Raw genomic sequence first — 24,552 nt, 5'->3', positions numbered from 1 at the left:
AGAAAACCAATACTTTTCTATAGTGCAGCATTGGCTAAGTTGGATAAGGCATATTTTATTTGTAAAAACTTGACAGATTAGAGGAACTAAATCCAAATTTAAGAACAATCTGAGAAATGCTTTTTCTTTTCTTTTAAAATAGATCTGAGCAAGCTATTTATTTGAGGCATTTTTTAATTTAACCAGATATGACTTTAAAAGGACTCATCATTGTTAATAAAACATAGTAATTATATGGAAACTTGGCATCTTACCCTCCTGGAAGTGACCATATCCAGGAAGAAACTCTTACTATGTCTATGTTATGAAGTAATAGGGAGTAATATTTGTACAGCTGTGATCTGAGCAACTGGCACTCGGGACTTGACACTGCCAATGCTTTAAATGATTTAAACCTAACTCAGATCAGCCTAGGTCTGGGGGCAAAATTCTCTGGGGACAAAATGCCCTGGGAACAAAAACAGGTGCATTCCTGTGATTCATCTGCCAGTTTATTTTTTTCCAGATGGGAAATAAGTCCATGTTCCTGAAGTCTATTTCATTATTGTGTCCAAAGTGTGGTTCACAGGGGGGTAACTAGAATATTGATTTCTCCCAGTCCCAACTGTAGGTGCAGCCACTACTTGCTAAAGTGATTCAGTGTTTCAGTTGCTCTCTCCGTTTTCCTTTTCACCACTAGCATTTCCACACCACTCCCATGAATACTCACTTCTAAAGAAAGAAACACTACAGACCTCAGACGGGATATAAATGTTCAGTAAGGTAGAATTGTTTTTACCTAAAAAAATTTGAATTAAATTTTCTTTAAAAAATTTAGAATATGAAAAACAGCAGCTGCATCTTTAATTCAGTCATTTTTGTTGAAAAACCTGGCCTTGCTGCTGGCAGCTGGGTCTTGAAAGCCATTTTTGAAACCATTCTTTCCTTTCTTTCTGCCTGCCCACTGGCAGATTGTGCTGTAAACAAATATCTGTGCACACATTTCTGTTTCTTCTTTCACATGCATAAAAACTTGGCTGATGAGTTTTAGTGTGACCTCCCTTTTCACTGAAATCTCCTGCTTTCTGCCTCAAAGCATAATTCTAACTCCTGTGCTCCTTTGTGTCACATGCCTTGGAGAGGTGAAGAAAAGTGGAAGTGGTGAAGCAGAGACAAGTAAAGGAGCTGCTTCTACAGGGAAGTGGGAAACAAGGATACACTCTCCGTGTACATGTAGCTCCAGACAGATGGACCTTTCCCCGTCTTAACACTGCTTTCTGATATAAATCATATACTGCATTGCAAATAAAAATAAATCCAGATTTTAATTGTTTCTCAGACATGTTGGCATGTATTGACAGCCATGGAGCTGAGTGAAACAATTTTCTAAATTACATAGATGGGAATATGATCATATATTTAATATTCAGCAAAGCGTTCCTTAATGCACCAAAAACCAGGAAAAAATAAACTGTGATGACATGGAAATAATTGTCTGCCTGCAGGCAGTTAAAAAATTAATTCAGTTCTTTAACTGGCCTAAAATTTACAGCAAGTTTTTACTTAATCTAATTAATACTCAACAAATACCCTACAGCTAGACAAATCACATCCCAGAGCAACAATGACAACTGGCATTTATTAATTTATTTGCTGATGCTTACTTAGCATCTTTAAAATACTTTTTTGTAAAAAAAACATGGTAAACATAACCATCCCTCGTGGCTATTCTGATTTAGCAGGAATTTTTATTCAGTGGTCCTATACAAGTACTTCTTTAAATGATATGTATTCCAGCTGGAAACTCTTTGATTCTGCTCTTATACCTGTCCACTGCTAGATATGGTAAGAACCTTACAAAATTATAGAAATTAGAAAATTTTATATCAGATACATTATATGATTATCTATTATAATTTCCTACAAAAGCAAGTTTAGATTGTCCAAATGTTCTTAGGGTAGGGAGCTTGATTGGCTTTTGTTTTACATTATCTTCCACTAAGAAAAAAAACACATAATTATAAAAACTTAATTTTTTCTGTTCTTAATATCACTTTCCTATAATGAATATGCAACCTACTATATGTTCAATCTTTCAACAATTTCCTGCAGCATCTTGGCTAGCAAGACACATTTATGATGAAGAAATCACAGTGCCAGAGATCATAAAAACCTGCAAGAAGGAGCAGCTAGTGCTTTTATTAGAAAACCTGCTCTAGTTGAAAAAACTTTTCTATGTTTGTGGCAAGCAGGAAGTAGCTCTACTTTAAGTAAAAGCAAGTTCAGCACTTCAGCAAGGATTGGTTTTTTTTTTTTTCCTTCTTTAGCTGATGTATGGCTTATCTTCACTGAGATAAGACATGAAAAATTGTGTTCCTGACTCAGCATATACACAGAAGTATATTAGAGAGGGAAGAAAACAGAAATATATTTAGTAGATTGCCCTCCTATAGCCTATCTCTTGCAAGCAGTGTGTTGCATTAAAGTGATTTGGTAAGGAAATGATGGTCTGGATTTTGAGACAGTGTACATGAGGTACAGTGCAAAGTACAGAAACTGAAGTTTAGAGACAATATGTAATATATTAAAGAAGTCTATCCATAGGCTGAATATCTAAATAGATAAAATATTTTTTAATATGTTATTGCTATTTGTAGAACCAAGGTTCAACACATTTCTGCTTGTCCTGCCAGTTGAAGTAAGAAACTTTGTGCTTTCACACAGTATTTGTATGTGCATCTATATATTTATCTCCATGTGAATTCAATGGTTGAAGTACTTGACAGAAAACAGTGAGGCCATTATTCAAAATATTCTGTGTCCTAGTTATGAAAAAAACCCAAAAAACCCCACACAAGTGTGTTACATTCATATTCCTCTCTTTGCTATAAACACTCTTTGTTGAAAAAGGTTTTGCCAGCCTTCTTATGATTTTCTTCAATCATCATAGAATTATACAGATCCATTTAAACACCCGTTGAGTTTACTTTTATAGGGTTGTATGTATACATACAGCTTTAGATATCTTATGCCGTAGTTAAGACTTATTTGCTAAGGCTCTTTTGGCAAAATATGATGTTTACAGTAGCAACTTAGGCAGCTGCACTGTGATGGTTCTGCTGAAAAGGATTGCTTCAGTGTGAAGATAGAGGTTTTCCTTTTCTTTCCTCCCTCCCACCCAGGCCCACGCTTGTTCTCTCTAACTGTTAGCATGCTTTTGGTGCAGATTTGATTTTATTATTTAGATGGTGAGAACAGAAAAGGCTGAAGCAGTATAAAGAAGCTCTGCTAATCTCCAGTGCTAGTAACAATGCTTGTTAGTAGTATGATGAATGTTCAAGAGACATATCTATCAAATGCTATGATTTATCTGCACAATTTATCTCTTATTATTTTTCATTGCCTTCATGCAATGTAATTCTGTGATGAGTGTATTCCTACCCAGTAGAGCCACACCAGAAGTCTAGCAGGGACATCTGCACTTTGCAGTCCCAAGATTTGACCAGGAGGTTCCAGCAGGTTTTGCAATTGCCCAGCCAGATTTATGGCATGTTTAATCTGACCAGGAGTCTAATTTGGTGATGTACTTTAATCCCAGCCAGCTGCCAAGCACCATGCAGTCACTCCCTCAGTCCCCCCATCAGTGGGAGAGGATTGGAAGAGTAAAAGGTAGAAAACTCATGGAATGATACAAAAACAGTTTCATAGGGAAAACAAAATCCATGCATGCAAGCAAAGAAAAACAGGGAATTAATTCACGCCTTCCCATGAGCAGTCAGGTGTTCAGCCATCTCCAGGGTCCCATCCTGCATAACAGTTAAAAATTACCCTAGATTTTTTTTTGTTTTCTTGTAGTGTAAAAAATTAAGTAAGAGCATCTCAGGATCTCTGTTGGCTAAAAAGACACGTGAATCAGCAGTCTCTCTCTCACACCCTTTTGTTGTCATGGAAGTCTTTCTTTGAAAAATATGCTTTTGCTGCTTGACCTTAAAGACAAGCCAGCATGAAAAGAAAGTAATCAGAGTTGCTTTGGTGTTTACATTATCTGTAATAAATTATCCCCGCATTTCAAAACATTCATAGCAACACATTAAATACTAAATGTTCAAACCATTGGTCCTTTACATGTTCTGCATTCATAACACACAGGTTTACCAAGAAATTGCTTCAGTTACTTTAGCTAATAGTAATGATACATGGTATTTATAAAATTGAATATATCAAGCCAGAAAAGAACAAGGTAGCTGGGACACATCTAAAGCAGTCTAATTGAAGGGATGAAAATGAAGAAAAAAACAACCTGCCATTATTTATGCGTTTAAAAATAGAAATGTTAGTTACGAATATTTTACACATTTAAAAGGCACAGACTGGAACAGATATCTCATAGGTTGTTATATTTTTAAGGGAAGCTGAAAAGAATATACCTAATTGCTACTTGTTAAGCCAAATATGATGGTAAGAAAGAAGCACTGGACATAATATGCCTCTGGTTAATGAAAGGATTTCTGTGGACACCTTGTAGATCCTTTGTGAAAGTTCAGCAGACTGAACTGAGAGCATTTGCAACAACATTATATCATCAGATGGCCTAATTGGATATTTCACCAATTATGTGGAAATTTCAAGACTATTTTAAAGGAAAAGGGAATAAGATTTCCTATTTCCTCCACTTTACCTTTTAAATACACCACTTTCTATAAAAAGCTAGAAAAGACAAAAAATAAAAAAAAAAAATCACCAAAAACCCCACCAAAAACCAAAACCAAAACCAAAACCAAAAAACAAAACCAAACCCAAACCAACCCCCCCAAAAAAACCAAAACCAATAACAAAAACAAAAACAAAAGCAAAAGCAAAAGCAAAAACCAAAACAAAAACAAAAATATTAAAAAAAAAAACAACAAAACCAAAACCCAAAACCAAAAAACAAAACCGAAAACAAAAAAACAAAAACAAAAACAACCAAAACAAAAAACAAACAAAAAAAACAAAAGACCAAAACCAAAAACCAAAACAGAAACAAAAACAAAAAACAAAAACAAAAGCAAACATGAAAAGAGAGATTAAGGCAGGATGCTATCAAACAGATGTCAAATAGTGCAGCTTAATCAGAAGAAATATGTCTTCCAAGAGAATTAATAATGTGAAAAACAATGGAGAATAAAACAGATTGGAAAAGCCTACCAGGCTTTTTATTTTATTAAATATTTTTATTTCTTTAATATTTTCATTTATTCATGATTCATTATTAAGTATTTTTGTATTTTATTAAGCATTTTTAATGGAAACTTGAGTTTCCATTAGAACTTCCAAAAAGATTTTCTCAAAAAATCTACATTTTGATTCAAGTTTAGCTTTTCCACTGTAAAGTCAAGTCTTTTCAATTGAAAATACTCCTTGGATACCTTATTGTTGCAATTTATCCTCTCAGAGACAACAAAACACCGTTTGTCATGACTGCCATAACAAACTCTTCTATTAAGGAAGGAGATGCTGCTGCTTTGGTCTGATTTCAAGGAAACCTTATCCCCAAGGAAAGAAAATGGGAGCATATCTGCTTGAAAATTCTTTCAATATACCAAGACATGACTTTCAAATCATAACATTCAATTTTCCTGCTAAGGTTTTAAAGAAAAGAACTTTGCTTCAAGAGAAGAAATTTTTGCTGAATAAGACTGTTTGCTTTATCAAGAAAGGATGCACAAAGTAGGGAACACTGTAAGTAAAATTACAGTCCTCCAAGGTTTGGCCATAGTATTGATACATTTTTATTGTCATTTAGGCTTACACAATTGGCTACAATGAACTCTTATCCCAACTACAAAGAAACTGGCAAAATGTCATATGCTTACTGATGATTTCACTGTAGACGTCCACCAGAGAAAGAAAGATGTTTCTGTGAAAGATGGTAAGCAGAGAAGGAAAAGAGAATATACTTTGAAGGTTAAATCTGGAAGAATTTTAATATAAAAATCTATTATTGTGCATTTGAAAAATATTGGAAATATTTCAAAGAAAGAAATTTCTGGATCTTGCAAGATGATACATCATGTAGGACTTATATTTTTCTTGAAAGACTTCTACCGTCTTAATAATATTGTTATAGTAACTGAAACTCTAGTCGGAAGCATCTAGAAACATTGGCAAGGTGAAAGTTTGAAAAGCAAAATGAATACTTCTTTGAATGTTGGTGGAAAAACACTCAGATTTATAATTTGAATTTCATGCTAAACTCCAAAAATTGTTTCACGAACTAGAAGTTCTTTTCACCAATAGAAGTTCTTTTCACTTCTCTTTATCTCTGCAAAAAGAGAGCACGTAACCTGGCTACAGCTTCAGAGCATTCTGACTATAAAGAGACAATTCACACAGTGAAGTTGAGAAGACAATGCATTAATTTCCACTCCATTTGTAATGTGTGGATAGTCATTGTTTTTCAAAGAACCTCCTTTTTCTAGCTTGCTGTCATGAAGATGTTCTCAAAGTCTAACTCTCCAGACTGCAGCATTCACCTGTGTGTGCCAGAATGACTGACTGACTGACTGAGCACTAAATCTGCAACAGCAAGTTCTGCTTTACCCACAGTGCTATCAGAAAACTGTATTTACTGGCCTCACCCAGGCCACTGCCTCTCACCTCTTATGGCAGTTCATAAAAGGAAGTCTGAATAGATCAGGAAGCAGGCCCTGAGTCATCACAGTTTTCTTCTGGATTATGACATTTAAAGATGTATCACTTGTACACTGAGATAAAACTGTGTTCATTCAGCAGTTGTTAAAGATTTCCTTTGGTCTATGCCCAAAGCAGAGAAGAAAGCATATATGAGCAGCACCTCTTTAAACAGGAGAATTTTTATCCTCCATTGCATCTGCAGGAGACCTTTCAAAAAGTGACTTCAATAAATATTCTCAGTGAGTTCACAGTCCAGTAAGACACAACATTTTGTACCTTGCTGTCATGTCAGCCTACTTAGCCACCAGTAAATTGACTGGCAATTTTGCTTGTACCTTCCATGTGATTTATTGACTCAAACACTTAGTGTGTTTTTAGAAATAAATGCCATTCTATGCCGTGGGTATTTCTGAGTTTGTTAAGAATACCAAAAATATCTTTTTTCCTCCAGTGTACAATATTACTGTGTTTTTGTGCATGGTTTCAAGTGGAATACAGAATGCAGAACAGAAAAAGGAGTACATGATTAGAGAACTCAGGTTGAATTAGGGGCATCAGGGCAAGACTTTTCTGTCTGCCTTTATTATGAGAAAGTCAAGTTTAAAAGGGCTTGTATTGCTAACAGCTACAGGAAAATGTGCGATTAATATTTCGTATTGTGGAATCTTATTCATAAAATGCATACAAGTTTAACACGCATATTGCCTCGTCAGTGCTCTATTTGTTTTTCTACAGCTACTAAATTTATAAAAAATTAGGAGTTGATTGTTATTAAAGTATGGTGAAATGCTCTCAGGGCCCCATCATTAAAATTTGAGAAATGAATAACCAACACATTGTAGCTTCTCCTTTCTTTTTTCTCCTTCCCTTCCCTATCTTCTTTCTCTGCTTCACTCCTTATGCAATGTACTTTTCCAGATTCTAAAGATCCTGAAAATGAGGGTTGGTTGTAGAAACTTGCCTCCTGCTGACACAGACAGGATCGATAGATAGCTGGTTCTCCCAGTTGTAGTTATCTCAGAAATGCATCTGTTAATGAGAAACTACATCTGTCAATAAGGAAAGGTTTTCCTATTTTCCTGGAAGTATGCGAGCAAAAAAGAAAAAGAGAGGGGTTTTACCAGTAATTAACATAAGTTGACTATACCTTCAGTGCTTTTATTTCAACCCCAAATAATATAATTATCTATGTGACTTGCAAATCCTCCTCAGAGTGTTTAGGTCCAGATTGTAAATACAATAAAGATCTTCAAAGAGATTGATTTTTAGTTTAAAGTTTAGCACAGAGGCCTCTGATCATTCATTCATGCAGGCCCTGTCTGATAAGGTCCCTGCAGTGCCAGCCCAGGGGACACTTTGTGGCAACCAGTCTGTAAGGAACACTCAGCCCTTGCATCACCCTGACACTAAAATATTAACTGCTGTTAATACTAACTTCCAGGGTTTTATTTTCTCTCCACTATCAGCGTTATAAAATTTTTCACCATTTTCCAGTACAGTTTAGTGGTAATCCAATAGATTTTCTTGCTCTTTTCAAGGAAAATCAACAGCAGTCACAGAAACTTAGCACTGAATTCTTGGCATCTTCTTGAGCACTCAAACATAACAGCTAAAAGGAACATTTCAGAGATGTTTAAGAGGATTTAGCTTAACAGTTATGGCTGGCTTTATCTGCAAGGTGCATGCATTAACACCTGTTCTGAGCTCTGAACATTTGTCCTTATTAATATTTAGGTTATGTTTTACACTAAGAGCTCCCTGGGTAGCTGCTTACATAAAATTTCTGTGAGAAGGCCATACTCCATTTATTTAATCAGACATAACTGAATATGTAGTGTGTATATTTGGAAATGGGATATGCTTTGTAAATTTGCAATAGAATTGGAAGAATGTGTAAGAGCGATATCAACATTAACATAGACTTCTTTGTCGTATTTTCATTAAGGAAATGGTTCCTTGCCTAGGGGTCCCACCCTGAGCTCAACCTGCAGCTGCACTGAAGCTGCACACTGAGCTGCCTGCACCATATGTGTTCCTCAACACTTGTCTGTGTAGGAATTAAGTAGTTAATGATTCATCCTGATTTTTCTAAAACACGTGACCCTTTAAAACCCTTATGTATCATGGTGCCAGAGTTAGAAAAATATGTTTAAACCCACAGAATTTGTTGTGATGCAGAGTGTGGAGCTACAAGAGGAAAGCACTTAAGTAGGCATTATGTTGTGCTATCATTAGAAATGGAATTGTTTTTAAGCAGTTAAGACCATATTAATCAGCCAAGAGAAACACACAGGAGCAGTGATAAAAGTTAAAGTAAATATTCAAAGTCAGTGTTGGTGAAGTAAATCTGTGTGCTTCAGTGGTAGTTATCACTGTCTTCTAAAGCAAGTAGTTACCCAAAATTCAGAGCCCTACATGCTGTTTTTATACAGAGAAAATGAAAAGATTTGACATATAAATCTCCTTTTTAACTAATGGAGTATCTAAAACCCTAGAACCTGGAAAGAGGAAGATATATCTTTGCTACAAAGTCCAAGTTCCTTTCGAATTACAGTTTACAGCTTTACAGTTTTTCATGTCTGTCATTTTTCCTTTCTCAGTCATGCTGTTGGCAATTCCGACAGGCAATCCAATTTCCCTGATATATTCCAAGGTGCTCATTATTCCATTTCATGGAATAGTTACAAAAACATGGGTGAACAAAAGTGTTGTTCTCAGGTTTTTTTTCGTTTTTTTTTCTTTTGGAATTCTTCTGTTAGGTGATGATCTGCACTTCTCTTTGGAACAGGGTCATTAGGCTCTGTTAGCTTGTTCCAGCTGTCATAAATGAAGAAGAGTAATCGTACTTATCTGTAAGCAATAGTCTTAAATCAAGACCATTTTCACATGCCATTAAGAAGAAAAACTTGCAATAAAGAAAAGACAATCGTGTTGGTGATATTTTCTCAGATGTAATTTATGGGAAGTATTATCATTGAAGAAAGCTTGAAATACTTAAGCACTGACTTTCATAGTGGTTTTCCATCATAATGCACCTACATCACACTAAAAATCTCACTTCTTTTGGCTGATTACAGGCACACTGTGCATGTATAATTATTTACATGATGGAGATTCTGACAGAACATTAGAATTACCAACATTGTATAAATTATTCAATAAGAATACAAGCAGGAATATTTTATCTGACATGCTGATGTTGTGAAGTCCTACAAGGAGATTGTGCAGAGGAAAAGAAAAGCCACAGATCAATGTACAGAAGGAAAGATAGGACTGATTAATAGCAGATTAATTCACTAGGAAGCAAAGCTTTGTGTACAGTAATGAAGAAAAAGCCTATTAATTTTATCTTCACAGTTATTTTATGTCTTACCATCAGAGCATCTGGATGACTCAGACACCAATGCATTTATCCTCACAAAACCCCGGAGACAGGTAGACAATGCTTTGAAAGCCATACCTCAGATACAACGTAGAACATCCATGGGAAAAGCAGAACAGAACTGATATCATAGTTTTTTTCCTTAAAAAGACTACCTCTTCCCATTACTGTCTACTTCCACACATCTATTAAAATACATGGAATTGACTATTTGTTTCCTAACTGATGGATATTAAACATATCATATGCGTTCCTTGTACAAGTATATGACGTGAACAAGTGAAATAGCTTTGAATTCTAGAAAACTTTTCTGTTGTCTTCTATGTCTTTAGAAACAGCTATGGCAGTCATTGCATAAAAACCTTTGTACAGATTTTTTTTTCTCTAAAAACATTTAAAATGAGAAATCTGATGTGCTGTTTTAACCTTGAGAAAATAAATAACTGCAAACCTTCAAGGGTACCAACTTTACTGTCAGATTTGTTACTGGAAAAAAGAATTTGAATAGCCTTGCGATGTGGAATGATTTGTTTCTTCCTCATGAAATTGTTCAGCATTGGCAAACTTATCACAAATCCTGCTTCTCATCTGCTGGAGATGGATCAGTTAATCCATTGGTGTTCAGATTGCTCAGTGTGAATGTTCAGTGTGAATGCTCTCATTCTCTTGCTAGGTGTCAAGTCCAAGGTACCTATAGCTATGGAATTAAACACTATGGAGACAAAATACACCTGGTTTTTTTTTTCCAACAGAGATTTTCATCATAGCACCAGGACCTGATACAGCAATGGCTACATACCTGCAAACAGTGATTGTGAGCCAGTATCCCCTAATTGTTTATTTTTTTTCTCAAAATGCCTCCTGCATTAATGTACACCAGTGACTGCATGAATAACTCTAGGAGAGTACAGTGATGAGCCAGTTGGCAGACAGCATGTTCACAGAATAGCTACATTGTGTGCAGTGGAAATAGTGGTAAGCAAGGAGAAAGGCAGCAGGGAAACCGAGCAAGCTACTTGCTAAGATAAACTTTTTGGAGTAAAATTCTACTAGATAAAAAGAAGAAAATGCTATAAACTGATGACTAAAGTCTTCCTTTTTAATCATGTAAAATTTAGTGATTGTAGGGGATAGTGCTCCACAAGTCAAAAGAAAAATATTAAATGTCACAAAAAACTCCAAAACAATATTTACTATACTATCCCTAAAAATAAGTAAAACAGCAAACTGAACCCTCCAAGCACTATCTTATATTCAAAACTTCTTTGGTTTGGAATGAACAGGAACCAGAAGAAATGTCAAAGATCTCATAGTCAGGGTCAAAAAAGGCACCTTCTGAAACCAAATCAGCTCTCCAATGTTTATTTTCATTCATGGTCACATATGCACAAAACAAAGTTTGGACACATTCATATACTTTCAACATTAGCAGAAGATTTTCAGTCACTTTATGCATCATTTTGAACTCACAGCTGTCTCAGAGCATGTGATGGGATTTCAGCCCATCTTTAGAAATATTTTCTAAGGCACATCATGAAGAACTGCATTGACCACTGTATAAATTTCCCAGTCTAAGATTCCACACATTAAAAAGTGTATGGTTTTATTATGCTGTGATTAAATAATGCTTTCTCTTTAAGTTAAAAGACTTCACATTCTAGCTCAGTTCTGGTTTAAAACCCTAATGGTTACAAGAAGATCCTTTTGATAGCTTATAGTTTTATTTTCATAGTCCTTTGTGCTTTCAAATATCCAGAAACAGACTGTTGTTTGGTAGAAATTCTGGGACTTGCATGTGGTTGCAAATTACACACAGTATTACAATTCACTTCTGTTTTCAAGTAGAAAATGCCATACATGTCCATCCAATAAAAGCTAAAGCTTCATTTCAAATATTAACATAGCTAGGACTATATCTGGGTCTATTTACTATAATGGGATTTTTCAGATATGAAACCTCTTATGTGGAAGAAAGAAAACTGTGACAAGAGCTACAGCTAGGTAAGTTACAAAAAGTGCAATTTGATAAGGATTATAAGTGAATATTTTATTTTTTAGCTTTTTCTTTACAGAGTGACTAAATTGTGACGACATCTGCTCATCATATTTACTGACATGATAGTTATTAATACATTATCTCATTCAGAACTAGAAATAGTGCAAATACAGGGCAGTAAATCTAGATACTCAGAACTTTAGGTGGAGGTTAAATTCAAATTTCTCAATCCAAATCCTTTTTGTGCTTTCAGCTATGTATCAGAGCTAAAATCAGAAGTCCAAATGCCATATAGATTGAAATGTCAATGCTTCAGTTAATCTCTATTTACAAGAGAATAAATGAATTTGATATTAAAAGATGAGGTGTTTTAAATACCATATTGCACATTAATATGCACTCCTCATCTTTACATCAAAGTGTACTTTTTCCTGTTGTTTACAAATCAGTGGAAATATTGGTAATTCACAAACAGAAAGAGAAAAAAAACCAAGAAAAACAACCTCAATGGGAATGGAGATCATCAATTGTCAACTGAGAATTTTATCAGCAATCTGAAGTTTTGCTTTGACTCACTCATCCCACAAAAATAACTTGATCAAGACTCCACAGATCTTTCAAAAAGGCATTTTTCCACAACTTGTTCAAGTGAACAGGAAGAAATTTAGAACAAAATTACTTTCTAGTCCTGACTGTTCCCACGTAAGGTTAGATTTAACAAAGTCTTATTGTCATAAAAAAATATAATGAATCTCTTTCAGTAAACACAATGATAATCATTGGGTTAGACAGGAGCTTTTGCATTTCTTCATACTTCTTGTGAGGTACAAATATCTGTGAACATTCTGTCTGTTATGAATCTTAAAAATTCAAATGGCAGTAATGTTATATTGCATAAAACTGAATTGATTTAACACATTGGGACTTCTAAAAGACAAAGATGCATCAAAAATAGCGAAAGTAAAATTTATATATCTTGCAGTAGAAACTATATTTTCTGTCTATTTATGAATAGACAGATAATGCAATTTATTTATGTATCAAATTATATTCACATAAGAAAAACAGATCATTAAGAGTATGAAGCTCATATTAATTCTGCAACTGCTGCAAAGTTCCAATTATAGACCCATAACTTCTTTTGAAATCAACGAGTCTGAAGCATTTGAATCCAAAGATTGCCATAATCCTGCAAGAAGAATTGAAAAGATAGAATTACTTATCATTATATAAGTTAAGGAAGTTATTATATGGTTAAGAAGGACATTGTGCGATTTCAGTGACTGAGAGGAAAAAAGTTGAAGTAGACAGGATTACAAGTCCACATTTGGACACAAAAATTTTGGAGGCATCCATATATATGTGCATGTATATGTGTGTGTATATGTGTGTGTGCGTATGGTATTCATACATATCTGCATAAATTAAAAAATGATCACATTTGTTTTCTAATGGTGGAGAAAATCCATCTCACTTTCCCCAATAGAGCCCTGTTCTTTTATAGTATCTGTCCTGGAATGGACTTTTTTCCATTGAACACTGGGAGGAAGTGTTTGATACCCATGAGAAAAGTTCAGAGGACAAGATGAAACACAAGCAAAAAAATCATCAACTTTCATGAGCCCAACCACTGCTCTCTGTTCATTCTAGGCAGAGTCTATGACAACTTGCTACCACCAGAAATTGTCAACCTGCTCTTTTGCTGAGGGAGTCCCTAATTGCCTCCTCTTCCCCTTTATATTTCAATATCTGAATGTGACAGTAAGACTAGCAAGACAGCGATGTTTAAGATTCACAGAAATACTTCATATTTTCCTGGCTACTGTGGAAATGATATAAATGATTATACAATTAAAATGGGCTGCTGAAAATTAAAATAATAATAAAAACCAGAAAAACAATCAAACAACAACAAAAAAACCCCACCTGTGTTTGAATTTTGCAATACATAGAGAATATTTTATTAAAAGATTCACAGAGTTTTAACTAGCTCATCAGCTCTGTAAGTAAAAAAAAATAACAAAAATCCATTAAAAAGAAGTCGGAAAAAAAAAAAGGAACATAAAGAAACATTTTACCAGCTTTAATCTCAGCACTCTAGATCTTGAGAATATTTTGATGGCATTCATACTGTGCACCTTTGTGCTATGTGGTTCAGGGGCCTTCTGACCTGAAAGGTTATGAAGTGAATGCTTGTCTTTTTCACGTGGTTCTCCTTGCAGTTCTGTATTTCACCTTTCACATTTAAGCTTTTAGTGCATCTAGTATAAAGATTAATAGAGAAAACTGTGAAAACAGTAGTCTGAGGATTAAGTGTCTCTTATTGGATTTAGTCTTGATAAGTATTTTCTAATTAATATTTTGCTATCTTTGCTCATGTCATAAACATCTGCCCTCACCACTCCTTGGCTAAATGATTCTCCTGTTTCCAGAAACAAATCAACACAATTAAATATGAGAGGTTGCTATTAAATTAGACATATGAGTTGGAGATAGGAGCAATCTGACAGATGGAGCAAGTGACTCACTGAGAGAACCTGCCCCAGTTTTCTCAGGAACACAAAGTTCAGAGTTTTTCTCTGAATTTCTCAACCCTATTTTTGTCCTAAATTCAATTTATCTTTAAGGTTTCCACCAAATAACTTCCAAATCTCCTTCAGTCTCCCCTGTAACTCAGAACATACTCACAGCACATAATAATGTAGCCTATTAGGGGATGGAAACTTTTTCTATTTTTAAGTAGCTGAGACAAATTTCTGAGGAACTCCAGTCATGCCCCCTATCTAGAAAAGGCCAGATGCTCACAGTAGGTGCTGGATGATTATCTTGTTTCAAAGACCTAACCTCTATACAGACTTCCCTGGACTTTTGCAATAGAACATAGTGATGCTTAAGTTGACTTTCTGTTTTCACAGCCATTAACAACTTTTCTTACAGGTTTTATTCCAATTTTTTTTTTCCTTTGTTAAACTACTATGCTGGAATATATATGGAAACTAAAGAAATGTAATCAAAGGTTGCTGCCTTAAATTGCTAAATAAGTTTGTTTTATTGATTGGACTTCTTTTTTGTTTTTTTTAAATAAAAACAGAGTTCATAAATTAAAATAAGGAGTTAGTTGCTACTTGTCAAGAATTATTTAATTATTTTACATAAAAAGAATATAATTTTAAATCCACATATATATAATTTTATAAATTTTATAAATTCATTTAAATACAATTTTAAATTTTAAATCTGCTGTTGAGTCTTAATATCATTCATACAGAACTTGTGCACTTAAAATCTCAATTGGTCAAGCATTTAATTATAAGACAAGCAAAATAATTTTTAGTTAGCAAGAGATAGAGTATTTAACAGGAAAAAACACTAATTCAGTTTTAAAAATTCAACATACCAATTACTTCACCAGGAGACCAATTCTGCATCACTTTGCTCTAAGTTACAGCAAAGGATAACTTAGATAAGGAAGCAGGTTGCTAGAAAAATTAATATAGTTTGATATATGGATTCAGTTGTCTGCAAAGACGGCACTGGCTAGCAAGTTTGCATCCATATTTGTTGCCTTAATATTTTTTTCCTAAGGTTGAGATTACTGCCCACACAAAATGCATTCAAAATTCTTTAATAATGTGGAATTTTTAGCTCACAATTACTCTCTTGGTGTTTTGAGCATCAAGGTAACTAAATGACATGATACCATTTTCAAAGGACAATTTTGGCAGGACTTCTTCAATTTATTAAAAAGCTACCATTCCTACCTGGTTCCACTTTTCTATTTAGACTAGATATTAGGAAGAAATTCTTTACTATGAGGGTGATGAAGCCCTGGAACAGGTTGCCCAGAAATACCTGGGATACCCTGTCCCTGGAAGTGTTCAAGGCCAGGCTGGATGGATCTTGAACTACTTGGTTTGCTAGCAGGAAAATGGGAATAGGTGATCTTTAAGGTCTCTTCTAACATAAATCATTCTATGATTAGTAATATTGATGTAGCAATGTAATTTGTAATATTGATGGTAGCAACCTGTTGTCTCTATGAATGATCCTTGGCAGGATACAGTTAAGGATCTTTTCAATCCTCTAATGGTTTAAATAATAAAATATGTTAAATAAAAGAAGAAACTAGTCACAAAATATTTCAAACTACTTTTAATGACTTATGAAAATCAGTGTGACATAGCAAATCTAAAAGTTTCAAAGTTTGGGGGTTTGCCTTTTTTTTGTTGTTGTTTGTTTGTTTGCTTTTTGGATTTTGTTTGTTTGTTTTAATATGACTGCTTAGAGATATATAGGATTGTGCCAACAGTAATTTAACAAAGTTTAAAAGAATTGTCAGCACAAATGCTAGCTCCCAAGCTGCTTGTTAAAAAAGGCATTTGTTCTAAAGGAATTTGACTAAATTCTCATGCTGCTCTCCTTTGTTCTTGACAGATCCTCCTTGGCCTCAAGATGATCCCACAACAGGTATGATCAGAATGTTTTCTCCCTGATCTTACTCTCACATACCCTTGACAGACCCCTATGACTGGGCCTTCAAGTTTGCATTTCACAAGGTGCTCTGAAACCTTGCTACACAAAGTTTTAGCTTTGTTAGTAGTAAATACCTTGCAGTTAAATCTATTAAATTTATGATGATTTGATTCACTTTTGGATGTGACTCATGTGGCATTCATCATAAATACTGTATGAAGAGAATTTTGCAGGTTTCTAAATGCACATTCCTGAGAGTAGCTTTATACTTCCATTAAAAAAAAAAAAAAAAATGCCAGCTTAACAAAGAGAAATTTTGCCTTGGCTGACACTTCACTAATGGACTGAAATGAAAGGAAAAGTCTTTTTTGTAAAGAACAAGCTCATTATTGAAGAAGTGGTTAGAGGTAGGAGAGTTCAGAATAACTGTGGATCAAAACCAAATTCAGAAAAGCTGACAGAGGAAGTTATGTTCTTCTACTCTCTTAATGGCTGCCTTCTTTTTTTAAAAAAAAAAAAAGTAACAGCAGTGATCACTTGAAATGTGAGTCAAATACAGAGTCAAACTATGCATCCAGTGCAAATGGAGTTATTTGCATTTGACTCTGTAAGAAAAACCTTTTTTGAGGATTCCCAAAAATCTCCAAAAGTGGCTGCTGATATCTGAGAATCTTTATGTTGGTCAGAAATATTTGTTTGTATAGGCAGAAAAATTTTAAAAATATTCAGATAAGAAAATGGAAGACTAATACTCTTGAATAGTTTTGTGACAGAGAGAATATAAAATCTCTATAATTATGTCAATACAGTCATCTATGTTGAACACAATGTAGAGGTACATAAAATATTCCATATACTTTTTATTATTATGGTCATTAGCGTTCCAAGCTTAATGCATACTTCATTATCTAGAAATTCATGTCATTTGCATTTTAATAGGATTTTATCTGGGTTTGCTGCATCCTTTCTTTGCTTGTAATATTCAGCAACTGAAGCAAGATAGTGAATAAGGATTATAGAATTCAGATATATTCACTTGAGTAACTTAGATTTCTTACTTCTTGTTAGTTAAACATATTCTGACACTCCAAAACTGACATTACTTGATACTGACACAGGCAATTGATCTAAAAAATTACTTTTCCAAATTTTAAGACAATTTTCATTATTTATATTAGTGATTTAAAATTTGTTTTCCTGGTAGTACACCCTACAGAAAAAATTATCTTTTTCTCATTTATATCCTGTGTGCAAAGAATACACAACAATCACAAAGCATCTTAAAGAATTTGCATATTTTTAATAGACCTCAGGTCTATTAAAACCAACAAATAAAACACCATCAAATGCATTCATTAATGTGTGCTTTGTAAAAAAGGGATATAGAGTAACCTTGCAATTTTTTAATATAAGCATTCATTTTTATGCTCAGAAGAAAGGCTTTAAGCAGAACTTTTTTTTTTTTTTCTATACTCTGATCCATTTCAAGATCTTTCCTGTAACTTTTAAACCAGTATTTACTCTTCTATAACTTTTAAATCTACAACACTCACTCCTGATATAATCAGTAATCTGAGTTACAAAAGAAATACAAAATCTCCACTTTATGCCTTTGGGCATCAAATTCTATAATTACAAGGGCTATCTCTGTATATGATTACTTTTATCTTAAAAAAAAATCTGAAGGAAATGTACACTGCTACATCAAAAATATGTTTCATTATTAAAAGAGAGATTCTTATCTTAAAAGAATCATTTCTATTTTAATCTGATATCTTCTCTAAAATTATACAGTAGCTCTCATTGTAGATATAATTCATAACAATGCTGAAGATGTTTTTTAAAAAGGCAAATATATCTTTTGCAACTGTTTAAAATTAATGGTCTATTCTAATCTATATATGGCTTTTCATGGTAAAGAGGCATCAAGGATTACACATTAGGGGAGTTATTGTACTCTTTAAAAGTTTATATTATTGTAGCACTCTGCCATATATATATAGTAGTTACTGCCACCATGAATTTTTCAGAAAAATATTTTCATTTAAAAATCCTGAATACATTTGAAGAAGATTGACCAGACCAATCATTGAAAATTAAGAAGTATACAAAAGCTACCTTATTGTTTTCTACATTTTTTCACCTATGTTGAGTGAACATTAGGACATCTCACTTTTTCTTGTATCAAAGCAACTTTTTTCACACATTACTTGGTTGGTTCTCCAATATTTTCCCCCCTTTAAAGGAAGAATACTAGTGTGTCACATATGAAATTAAAGCCTATATTTCAGTGAATAATTTGAAAGTGAAAGAATATCTCACTTCTCTATAACTGGAGCTTTCAGTCTTGTGTCAGCTTTGTATGTATTTTGGAAAAATCTTTTTTAATCAGACATAATATCATATGAAAACAACATCTTTGTAATTATGTAAAACTAATGATCTTCCTGTACTCATTGTTAACACATTTGTAACTGTGAAAATAGCAAAACCTAAGTCACAAAATAATGAAAAAAAAAAAAATGCAGTGCGTTTCAGACTGTTATACTCTGTGCAATGCTTCTAGAAAGCTTTCCTAAGATGCTCGCTTTTAGGTTTTCTAGCTCAAACCATCTTTAACATAGAGGAAAATACTAAAGTTATTACAAAATCTGCAGATAAATAGTATATAAACTCTTTATCTGTTTGTCTATTCTGTTTTAAAAATGCAGGTATATCTATATTAATCAAAGTTTTGGTTTTTATACCTTGGCACAAGATGCAGACATTTTCTCTGTTTAAATTCCTAGTTTCATAGTCAATGTGATAGCAACACTACGTCCCTTCAGAAGACTCAATAGGTAATATTTGGTATTCAGATCTGTGTTATTAGCACTGATTCAGTACTAACTAAAGGTTTAGTAATTTTCTTTCGGGAACTGACATAACATGAAGGTGGAGCTTTTGAGCTATTGCACAACAGCAAAAGAGATTCCTGATATAAAAAGAAACAAATTATCATTGTTAACAATAATTATTATCATACCAGAACTTTTAAAGCAGATGCAAAAAAGGAGTAGGTAAGGTCTCTCTTTTATTGAAATATAGCCTTTGTTGGAGCACACCATGCAATCTATCGAGTTTTTACCTTTTTTCAAAAGAAAAAGTTGTCTAAAAATCAATTCTATCATCTCAAATGGCAAGTACTGAAAATAGTTTATTTGCAAAGAATTTTGAATGAGAGAATGGCCTTTATTCTAAAATGTTCTTCAATCAAATTTGAAAAAATTAAGACCATAAAGTATCTGGGTGGTAGCAGAGATACCCTGCCTGGGAATAAGAAAAAAAAAAAAAAAAGGAAATATTTGGTCAAATTTTGGCTATTGAATATTTGAATATCGAAAACTCTGTTTTATGTCGCGTTTTTGCAATACTGAGGTACAAAAATATTTTATTAATTTGAAAGTGTGTTTTGAATTTTGCCTACTACTTCAAGCCAGTTTTGAATCACAGACCTCCTCATTGGAGAAACACAAAAAAACCCAACCAAAATCATGCAGAAAGGCATGTTGGAGTAGATCATGGAGATTTTTGGCTACAATTTCTAATTGAAATGCTACATTTGGGAATGTATTATTGTACTTCTTGACAGCAGTGAGCATCATTAGAACAATACTCAACATTCAACCTCTTAGTTTCAGAAAATAATTGCCTGAGAAAGCACAGTTTGACAACACATGCTGCATGGTGTTTTATGTCAAACTTTGTTCTTCACAGAATTTAAAAGTGAATAATATTGCCAGTTAACTGAGAACAGTTTTCTGAAGTTCACAGATAACACTATTAAAACATCTTTCTTAATATGTATATTTAATAGGAAGTAAGCAGCATGACTGTTCTGAGGAACATTCTGTTTCTGAAATAATGTTTTTTTAGAACACATGCGGTACTTGGATCCTAATTTTTTTTCAGGTCATAACATGAAAATCTTGCCCATGGGCAGGTCTAAATATGTTTACACAAATTTAAATCTGAACTTTAAACATGATCTTTCTATGCTATATAATAAATATTTTAATGTCTATGATATGATACAACAGTTATTTATATATATGCTTCTATTTAATAATGATTTTGAGCTCTCTGCCTCATCACTAAGGCAACATGAATGGAAAAGGAATTGACTATACTGTGATGTCTGACTGGAAATTTACTTTATCTGCATTCTCAAAGCATTTTCTTTTAAAAATAGCAATATAAAAGTGAATAAATCATAGACAATGGCATAAGCCATTTGTAAAGTTTTACTCAGGAGCATTTTCAAGATGTAGGTGGAAACAAGTCAGGTTAATAAAAAACATTATGAACTCACTACAGCCACTGTAGATCACTCAGTTAATGGAAGACAGTCAACTCATGCTCTGTGATAGCAATTCTTCTGTTTCTAGAGTTGCAAAGCCTGATCTTTTAAAGTAGATTAAGGAAACAATAAGATCCCTTCCAAAATGAGAGAACAGCTGACAATTACAACTGTGGATTGCTTTGCTCCCCTGGGGCCTCATTCAGATGGTTCTCCTGCTCTCTGAGTTGCATTCCTTTCCTGTTGGCTGAAACTCACTGAAGCAGTTGGTGTGTTAAAGAAACAATTCATGCATGAGGTCATATACTGTTTGCATGAACAAAACCTGTGTAGATCCCCACATCCTTCTTTAGCTCCTTGTCATCCCCCAGTATTATTGTGGCAGGGGCAACACGGACCTGTGCAGACAGCTGCACTTCAGAGAACAACCTAAGTGTGGCTGAAGGGCAGCTGTGAAGTTGTTCTGAGATGATGCCAGGTCAAGGGAGCATCCCTGGGCAGCACAACACTTGGGAGCTCTCTCAGGGGCATTAATTATATTTTCAGTTGTCTGACCCACCTTCCCCTCTACTGCTAGTGAAATATGTCAGCACTTATCTTTAAATATGGTCACTAATAAAAGTCTACTTTTTGTAATCTTGAGCTCCTTCTCATCACCTTTTTCACTGCTTTGATGATGCAACTTCTTTCCAGTCACCCATGCTTTTCCCTGCCCTCTTTAAGGTATGCAATCAAAGCACCAACTTTGTATTTTCTTCTGCAGGCACCCGCAGGGATAAGGAGAGCTCCAGTCTCCAACCATGAGCCCTCCCTTATGATTTGTGACTCACAGGTTCACAGTAGGGATTTAAATCTTGATCTTCCTATAACCCTGAAAATGAAACAGTCAATGCTATAGTTATGTTGGCTTTTTTGTTGTTGTTTGTTTGTTTATTTGTACTTTTCTTCTTGTGGTTCTCAATGTCAAGAGAAATAGATTGCTTACAGATCATAGCCACCAAGGTTTATGAACTTGCACAGAGTTGTGTCAAAATAAATTTATTTGATTTTACTGTAGTTTTTCTTCTCTTTTTCTAAGAGTATTCCTGCCTGAGATATAGATCTGGATGTTGTATTTTTATGTCATTGAAAAGCATAATTTGCCTTTATTTTTTGAAAGCATATACAGACTGAATAAATTATACAGAACTGCTTAAATTATTACAGTCATATGCAGAAATTCAACACATAAGTGAAATGAAATTTAGAGTTTTGTTGCAAATATAGTTAATAACATTTGATTATCATTCCTTTAGAAAGAAAAGAGAACATTGTCAGAAATAAGGTGTATGGCAAAAAGCATACATTTTGTTTTTAAATATGCATCACCTAGTAAGAATTTTAGTAGGTGTACTTCAACTAATAATTTATCAGATTTTTTTGGAAAATTTTCCCTGAAGGAACTAGAAATATATTCCATATAAATTCCTTTCTGTGATATTCAAATAGTAAATTTAGGATATCCTGTCAACAACTCAAACCCATGAATATTGCAAATACTCTGACATCTGATAAAAATACAGAAATTATTACAGAGAAAGCAAAACTTGCTCTGCAGTTTATCTAATTGTTTCTTTAATCTTTATCTATCCTATGGGAGAGCTGAAAATAGCCTAAAAACCTCAGGTTTGCCAGCAAAACCATTAGGAATCATGCATATGATTTCTCTACTCTTTAACTCCTATGCTTCAATGTAAAGAGATGATGCACATAAATTAGGCTGCACCACATATCTGTGAGTGTCAAATTTTTGGAGTCTTGCAGTATTTGTTTTTGGAGACATGACATATGAAGTAAAGCTTTAAAAAAATGGTGTACTACTATTTTCTTTCTGTCCACACTTCTTTCTGAAGGTGATAACATTTCAGTCTCATGATAGAGTACTACCAAAGCAATTTATCACATTTTCTGTCATTTGTGATCAGCAAGAGAGCATGCACAGGGCAGTATTGTCCTGGTCTTTCTGGATCATGTCAGCAGAGTCGAAAGTTCACAAAAGCACCCAGCAACTTTCAGAAAATCAAGCACCTTATCAACAAGCAATGATATATTAAGCTAGTACACATATATATTTTTGATAATGAAAAGTAGAATATTTACCTTGAAGACTGCTAGATGAATATACCAGACTTTGGGTAAGAGCAAAAAGATCCTTATATGTTAAAATAAATATTTTTTTCTATTGATTATGCAAATGAAGTCAGCATTTTAGCCATATGTGAATGAGAACCTATACTATTGTCTCTTTTTGGATTGTATTAACACCTGGATTAAAATCTAAAGTCCTTAAATTATTGCAGTCTTGTATTTACGTACAAAATTTCTGTGGCATTTTCTCAGGCACTTAGAAGCCCAGGATTTTAATTTCTTTTCATTGCAATACACATATGTGTGATCTGTGTCTTTGTCATTAACAATTTTTATTAGTAGATTTATGCTTTTATCCTCTTAATCAATATCAAAAACTCTATGTACAAATAAATATCACCCCAGATATGAATCTGTGCATTTGTAATCATATTTGTTTCCTGGGAGATTCATTTATGAAGATGTCATTGTAAATCCTTCCTCAACATATGCTAAAAATGTTCCCTTCCAATAGTTTAGATTAAGCATATAATATCTGTGTGCAAAAATTATGGAGTAGCAGTAAGAAACTCTTCACTGCTCATTTCATATACATACATATATATGTATGTATATGCATGTGTTTGTGCATGCAACCCCATCCCCAAAACAAGCCATAATATAATAAATATAAAAAAGTAATTCAAATAACTGGGATATTATTTTCTTCAGTTAGGCCATGACATTCTTAAACATTTAGACATCTGATAGAATTACTCAGTCTTTATGAAAATAAAGATTCCACCATGTTATATGAGGAATTGACATGTATGCTTTGCTCTTTTCTGTAGCAGTACCTATTATTTGGAGTTTTAGATCAAAAGGAACTTTATAAAAGAAATGTTGCCCATGGCACTGGGAGACATAATTTCTACAACCTCATTGATAACCATTGGTGATCCATTGGCCAAGGAAGCAGTAAAAGAAGAAAGGAAATGCTAGAACTGTAGACATCCTCCCTTATAAATTCCAACACAACATAAATAGCTCCATATATGATAGTCCAGATGATCTGTGTAATACAGATTCTGAATTCAGTTTGGCCTTAGTTAGAGATACTGACTTGTATTTCCCTTTGTTAAACTTGGATTGTTCTGAATTATGAACCAGGACTTTTACAAAAGGAACCTAGAATACCAGAAGAATGCTATAAGCCACCCAGAAGTAAGAGATAAAAGAAAAAGGCATCACTTTTCAAAAGTCTTTGCAATGTTGGAGACCTGACAAGTAACATGTCCAAAATTCTCAATGCCTTGTTACTTCAATTCCATTTTTGTTGAAAACACTTTTCATTACACAGAAATCATGACATATTTTTGTCTTTTATCTCTTTAGCAGAAGAAAAAATGTCATTTCTAACTCCTGTGAAGAAATAGATAGAAGCTCCTTTACTGGAGGCCAAGACACCCAGATCAAGATCTGTTTCTAAAAACTGAGTCACTTTTTTGTCAGATCAGTAATAGAATTCCCTGAGACTTATTTTTTCTTCCTTTTTTCTCATATAATTTTCACAGTATGAGTTAAAAGAGTTTAATAAATCTA

At 33.8% G+C, this 24,552-nt stretch overlaps 1 long non-coding RNA gene across 1 annotated transcript; it reads left to right on the top strand.

The window, feature by feature from the left end:
• Positions 1-14,830: 14,830 nt before the first annotated feature.
• LOC306800643 lies at positions 14,831-23,890 on the top strand. The gene is made up of 4 exons (XR_013773892.1): positions 14,831-14,915; positions 16,467-16,499; positions 21,608-21,683; positions 23,821-23,890. It is a non-coding gene; the product is annotated as an uncharacterized lncRNA (long non-coding RNA).
• Positions 23,891-24,552: the final 662 nt, after the last annotated feature.

Source organism: Erithacus rubecula (assembly GCF_903797595.1).
Source record: "Erithacus rubecula genome assembly, chromosome: 3".
In the NCBI taxonomy this organism is placed as follows: domain Eukaryota; kingdom Metazoa; phylum Chordata; class Aves; order Passeriformes; family Muscicapidae; genus Erithacus; species Erithacus rubecula.
Note: the sequence above shows the minus strand (reverse complement) of the source record. Positions and strands in the feature narration are given on the sequence as shown.